This window comes from Limulus polyphemus, unplaced genomic scaffold (genome assembly GCF_000517525.1).
Source record: "Limulus polyphemus unplaced genomic scaffold, Limulus_polyphemus-2.1.2 Scaffold300, whole genome shotgun sequence".
Classification (NCBI taxonomy): Eukaryota; Metazoa; Arthropoda; class Merostomata; order Xiphosura; family Limulidae; genus Limulus; species Limulus polyphemus.
The window spans coordinates 205524-213403 of NW_013665910.1; positions in this window are offsets into that span (position 1 = coordinate 205524).

A 7880-nucleotide genomic window follows, 5' to 3' on the forward strand; every position below is an offset into this window, starting at 1 on the left:
AATCCCCGATCTGCATATATATGAATATTTTGCATCGGAAAGGACTGTTACATACCCTTCCCAAAATCGATCAATTTTCGATAGCATCACAATACCAACGATTTGCCAAGCAAGGTCTAATTGTAGTTTTGACATATGGCGTTCCATCGCGATTATATATATCGGCTGTGGTTGTCACGTCACTTGCTCATTTGTATATTCAAAATCATTTTAATATAACGTGCTCAACATTCTGCATAATGATAAACACCAAATTTCAGTGCCGTTTGTACAACACACCAGCCCACAGTTTTGACAGATATATAACCATATACACCAAGTTTCAGTGGAGTCTGTATAACGCACCTACCTCGCACTACAATAATGGTAGATGGTAAGTTTCATTTGTTTCTCTATAATTATTACATCAACTTCGCGTAATGTTTAACAACAGATACCATAATTCAGTGGAGTTTGGGCGACGAACTAATTTCATTGTTTAACAAAAATAGACAGATCTTCGGACGTTTCTGTAAATTACTGCCTCGCGTGTTATAAGAAAGGTAATCATGATAGTTTTAACCACTTTTCTCCCTGATAGTTATAATGGGGTTGGATAAGGTACATAATGTTATGATTTTGTATATTGAAAATGTTTGTAAATGGAACACATTAAAAGTTACTTTCGAAGCTATAATTAAGACTTACTATTTGCATATTAACTAATAATTACTGATGGATTTGTTTAGGGAAACAGCATTAAAATTAGTATTTTTAGTAAATGAAATGCACAATAGTATGTTGAATAATAATATTTACATTGTTTAACGAAAGGACAAAACTGATCAGACTGGTTACCTCTTAAAAACATTACTTTATTCACAAAAAATTATATCAAGCCTAAGGCTGTACTATTTTAATATGGAAAATGTTCTTTACTCGAGCATTATGTCGATTGATGACCTTACCACGAGGTATTTGAAATCACGATCTTTAACTTACGTACGATTAATTCAAAAGTTTTCTCTTCGTGATTCGTGACTAGAATTAATAATTTTAGTTTCTTCTTAGTTCAGCTAGGTGAATCACTGGAACGTTTCTTTGAGAAATCAAATAAGATTTCCATAAGCAAAATCGACCGCAGTTTCACAAAATCGTTTCCAACTTTATAAGCCAAAGTGCCACAGTTATAAACTTTTAAACATGTCGATGATACACTGTCAGGCGAATCAAAGCGTTACGAAGATTTGTTGACACTTTGTTTTATATGACTTTTCAATAGGATTTTTTGTACTTCTTTATAATATACCATCAATGGTATATTATAACCAGCATATTTTCTGGTATATGTTACTTGATTAGGACTCTTACATTCCGAAGAATTGAAAGAGCTATAACTCTGAGCACTGTGAAAAATAGTTTCAATATTTTTTTTTACTGTATTATTAAGTGATATTAAAATATTATAATTCCATAAAATGTTCACACTTCATTCTTAAATGGAATTAAGATGGTTATTCGTTACAAGTTCTTGATTAAAAATTATTGTATGATAGATATCCTTGCTGTATGATAGTTTGTTTTTCTTCTTAAAATGCTGTGTATTATATATCTTTTGCAGCTTCGTCACAAGTTTAAAAACTAGGCTTAGCAAATCGGTCGCTTAATTGTTAAGAATGCAATATGATATAACCTATTAATACAATGCCCCCTATCGACAGACAGATGAATAGATCGATTCAGCCGTCTTGAAAAGTGTAAACATACACCGTCACGTGGTAAGAACACAGGAATTCGATTCAAAGTTCTTATTGAAAATAAACGCTAAAAGTGATATGTTATGTAACTGATAAATCGTGAGCCTGTGATTGAAGGAAAAACCCAGAAGTTTTAATCGTTGTCATTCTGGTATCGCAAGTTATATATATGTCTGTGTGTGTACATTTACTGCAAATCAAATATATATATATTAATTAAACTAATGTTTACAAATATGGTAATTAGGAATTAAAAAGTAATTTATAAATATATTCCAGCCTACATGATAAAATGATTAGATATACTTCAATGTAATACATCAATATACAAGAAAATTATAATTCACAATGATCAGGTTACATTGAATAATCAGTTGGATACCCTCGATTTTAACGACATTTTCGGCTTACTCTCAATATCTGGTGAGGTTTAGACAGTTAATCCTAAATCCATATAATAAGTTATCAATGCAAAATATTATATTAAGTATAAAAACTACTTTAATAGTATTCAAAATTATTTCAAACATTATAATCAACAATATTCATGAAACGCTAATGAAAAGTGGAATAGGCAGTTACTGATAAAACAGTTGTTTCCTGTGATTAGCACGTTTGTATCCCCCAGTTATTGAAAGAGATAACTGAATTGTGGGCTTCACTCTGATATTAATTTAAAGCTAAAGTCTAATATTTATTTTACAAAAAGTTAAGACAGTACGGCGTTATTTCTTCACAGTTATAAAGAGAGAGCAGTTGAGTTTTAAATATACCATTTATGAAGTGCCGTATTTTGATTATGGTGCTTTGATAGCATTAGCTTTTCATTTAAGCCTTTTCGCCTTCAAACGTATTTTATTTCGGAAACCATGAAATACTATATTGTCTAAAAGTTTAGGGTCATAAATGACTAGCTGAAAAACCATTAAAACTTGGAGTTTCAATAATATGGACATGTTGAATTTTATTTGTATTTCATGTCATCCTTTTAAAAAGCCCCCCAGTGGCACAGCGAGATGTCTGTGGACTTACAACGCTAAAAACCGGGTTTCGATACTCGTGGTGGGCTAAGCACAGATAGCCCATTGTGTAGCGTTGTGCTTAACTCCAAACAAAACAAAAACCTTTTACAAATTACATAAACTATTATTATAAATAAAATATAAAATCAAAACGCGTAATTTCATTATTTTCGTCCAAAAGCTAACTTACATAGTGTAAGACCATTTTGGAAGCATTTTCTTTGGCCGAATATTAAATTTATTGCAAGAAGAACATTATTGGATATACACATACAGAGATGACAGGAAAAACCGGTTTGTTTGTTTTTGAAACTTAACGCAAAATTACACGAGGGCAACTAGTCAACACCACCCACCGCCAACTCTTGGACTATTATTTTACCAACGAAAAGTGGGATTGACGTAACATTACAACGCCCCCACGGTTGAAAGAGCGATCATGTTCGTTGACTGGATTTGAACTTGCGACCCACAGATTGCGAGTCGAAAACCCTAAAGACAACACGAAAACCCCGTGATATTGGTTTCATTTTATTGATGAAGTAAATAATTTAAAATTTATCTTTCTTAGTTTAGTTGTTATTAAGCGCAAAGCTGCACAATGTGTTTTCTTTGCTTTGCCCACCACGGGTATCGAAACCCAGTTTTTAGAAATTTTATTTAAGAGAATATTTTATAACCAGCAGAGGCCCGGAAAACATCTGCGGTCAAATTGGTATTTTTATTGCAACAGTACGTCTTTAAATACAAGAGCACTTTTATTGCAACAGTACGTCTTTAAATACAAGAGCATTTTTATTGCAACAGTACGTCTTTAAATACAAGAGCACTTTTATTGCAACAGTACGTCTTTAGATACAAGAGCACTAAAATAATACTAAAGAATTCTATCGCAGTCTGAATCCACTGGTGGGACAGCGGTAAGTATACGGACTGAATTCCCCGCGGTGGACACAGCAGATAGCCCATGTGGACTGTGCTCTCAGACAGACAGACGCAGACACCGAAATTTATTAATTACACTTGTCTTAGGCCTTAATTTAATTAAGTCGTTATTAAGTACAACCTATATTCGATAAAGACATAAATCAACACTATAATATGTGTACATTATTTTTGCTTTAGTTTAGTTAGAGCTGAAAACTTTACCGTACTTAACACTATCAATAAATAAACTTATTCTACGGCCTAACGTTGGACCCTTTTAAAAACTTTGATAAGCTTTTAACATTTTGTTGGGTCCCCCAGTAGCACAGCGGTATGTCTGGGGACTTACAACGCTAGAAACCGGGTTTCGATACCCGTGGTGGGCAGAGCACAGATAACCCTTTGTGTAGCTTTGTGATTAACTACAAACAAATAAACAAAACATTTTGTCGTACAAAATGTCTACTAAAGTATATTTACATCCGCCTTTTGTTTACATCCGTTGAAATGAAGTGCATGCGCATTTAGAAAGTAAGGTGCGCGCGCATTTTGAGGACAAGCAAAAACTGACTATTACCATAATATATGTCATCTCTATGCTTATAAACTATATTTGTGGAGTTTTCAAATCTCCTTGTATAAAATCTTTTTTTAGGCATATTTTGAAGTGCTTTATTCGTGTGCTTACGATAATACCTTATCTATCATAACAAAAAACTTTAGGAAGTGCTTCGTCAAAGATGGCAATACAATTTGTCTGTCTTGGTTAAAAACATGCACAATATTTCACCAGAATATCCTGAGATAATTAGGTAACTAATGATATTTTGAACCTTTCATTTCGTGTATTATTCGAGATTAGGCAAATTTTATCATTTTCCGCTTAATTCACAAATAAGCATCTTCTTGAAACAACAGTATAATTACCCATAACATAAAGTATGGTAGTTTGTATTCTAAATTAACGTATATAATATTTAAATCTTACAAAAGTAATCTTAAAATAAAACGTTCTCAGGATATAAATAACATTACACATCCGGTAAGCGAAGTTGCAACACGTGTGTTTGAAAGTTCTATTAATTAATGACAGTTTTGCTGTAACCTACTCTGTCCTCTCGTATAATTAATCAACCAAAATGGAAACAATTTTCAGAACGTAAAAACATGTTTTTTTATTCTCTCTGTTCAAGCTATTTTGTTTCCATCTCCACTTACCAATATTTTTCCATCTTAAAAGCATTGCCTTTCTTCCCCTCTTTACTGTTACAATCTAGCTGAGAGCCATAGCAACAGCACGCGTGATCACACCAAGGTCACTATTACGAGAACTCCACCCATGCGTTTACATGCTGGGCATGACTGGAGGTGACGTCATGGACGTAGACAGACTTTCATGCGTTGGTTCCACTCTGGCATTACAATTTTGGTCGAGTTTGCTTTCCGGTGTTCGCCACGTGACGCTAGATTTTTATTTGGGAATGTTGTGCAGAGTAAATGAATAACTCGCGAAAAAATAATATCAGCAGCGAAGATGAATTGAAAATAAAAACTGTAAAACAATTTCGAAGAGTACAACTGAAATTACACAATTTACTTTTGTTACGGTTACTTCGATTTCCAATTTTAACAGCCAAGGAAAATGTTAAGTACTGAATATAATAGTCTGAGACTGTGGTATGTTCGACATATGGTCAGAGTCCCAGCTTTTCTGTAACTAATTTTGAGAGTTAACTTTTAACTGCTTCAAAGTTTTGATTTTCTAGTTTGTATTTGAGTATGGGTGTCGATTACTATGTTATTGGCTTATCACCATGTTTTATGGCACTTAGTGAATTCGATATTCTCGCCTCAGACTTAAGATATGTTTCAATACTACAAAAATGTTTATGTATCTTTGTAGTTCATTGTGAAATAGTGTATTTTTTATTATAATTATATGTGTGGGGCCTTACAAAAAACGTAACAACTTGTGAATCGTTGTATATTTCGTTTGGATCGTTGTATTTATTGAACAAGGAAAAGACCTACAGTATTTATTTGTGTGAATATTGCAGTGCTACACCTTTTCCAGCATAAGATATATGATTTTCATAATTCGGATTTATATTCACTTCAAACACAATTCTGATGTTGTAACTAACCAGAACTTTAAGTTTTGATAGTTACAATGTTTTTACATTAATTTATATTGAAAAAACCGTAACATTTACATCGAGGTTTCTATTATTTATATAACAAATACTTTTTTTCTCATTAACGTCCCAAATCTTCCCTGTGCATTTAATCTGATTTGACCAGACTTCCGTTAGAATTGAATACTACAAACACATTGCGATTACCAAAACTAGAAAACACGCCCCCTTTTCAGAGCATTCAAGGCTTTTCTTGAGTTTTGTTTGTAGATCTTGGAGATGTTGATTTCCAGTATTTGTCAGTAATTTTTTTTCTCTGGTAAGTTGTATATCCAGTGTTAGGTAAGTTGTATGTATGTACAGTGTTTTATTAGATGGTTAGTTGTACTTGCATAACTTGTATATCAAGTATTTTAGTCAGGGAAGATATACTTTCATAAGTTGTATGTATGTTGTTTTTCGGCAAAGAGGGTGATTTTTCATAAGTTTGATGCATGGTGGATTTTAGCAGAAAAATTTATTTTCATTTGTTGTATGTACAGTATTATTAATTGGAAGGGGGTTTATAGGTTATACATCCAGGTGGTGGGTTTAGAGGTATCGTTCAGGATTTGATGACATCTAAATCTTGTTGCAAGCTTTGACGAGGCCATAGAAAAAAAAAAAAGATGAATCATCCAAAATATAACACTAGGGTTAGTTTGTTTGTTTGTTTTTGAATTTCGAGCAAAGCTACAAGAGGGCTATCTGCACTAGCCGTCCCTAACTTAGTAGTGTAAGACTAGAGGGAAAGCAGCTAGTCATCACCACCCAGGGAGTTTTTTGTATGTTTCGTTAATTATTTAATCATTTGTGCATTATTATGCTGGTGTGCTATTATTATTTTTTTCCCTGAAAATATCTGAATAAAGATATATTGTAAGCTAGTTATGGAATAGGAATGAAACAGATGACTATTTCAGTCATTGCAACTTAATAGTTTAGCATTTATGACTGTTCGTGCTTTTCAAACACAGAATGTCAAATATATATAAAAAACATTAACCCAGAATTACTCATGAAAACAAATAAACTTACGATGATTTGCCAACAAAGCAAATATTTAAGAACAAAAATACTTACACGTCAGTTAGTGAATTGTATACCATAATGATAGTTTTTCCTTCCAAGAATACAATTTGTGAAATTGTAAAGTTGGAGGTGGCGAGATTTAAATATATTTATGACATAAATAATGTAATGGGTTACTTAGGTTTTCAGGTGACTCTCTAAAGGCTAGAACTATATCATTCTTTACTTTCATAGTGTCGATGGAACGAATTGATGTAAAAACTAATTTCCAGTAAACCGCCATTCCTATTTCTCTGAACTAGCCAATTTTAAACAACTATGTACCATTAATAGTAACTTATGATCAAAGTCACCTACATAGATCAGAACTAAAGTTCAACCCAGTAATGAATACACTTAATTTCATATACTGTTCTTACTTATAATGATTATAATGTGTTGTTTCGTCAGTTGGATACCCAAGTTGTCAGCGATATTTTCGGCCTTTGTTACCCTTGACTACACCGCTCTGTTCCAGTTCTGAGAAATGAAGTTGCGAATGTTTAGTTTATCGATTAGCTGTATTCTTTCGATCGTGTTCATCGATCACTAAGCCTTGTTCTTGTTTAATGCAACTCACTTCAACTTTAAACAAAGTATTTACAAATATGGAAAACTAAGAATCATTATATTTAACAGTGACGGAATAAAGGTTTAGAATAAAGACGTAAAACCAACAGTAATGCAATAACGTAATATAATTCGTAATAAAATAAAGATATAAAGCTTGATTGTAGCAGGAAAAACAGTTACATTTAAAAAAGGAACTTAGATGTTGTTAATGAACATAATGTTGCGTCAGCAAGGTCAAGTGACTAGTGTCACGCCACCTCTCGAGCCTTCTGGAATAGTCGGGAGATTACTAGATATAGAGTAGTCTGGCATATATATAAGAGGGTGACAACGTGACGGAATAATGTGTGTGTGTGTAGACAGTGAGTAATTGATCC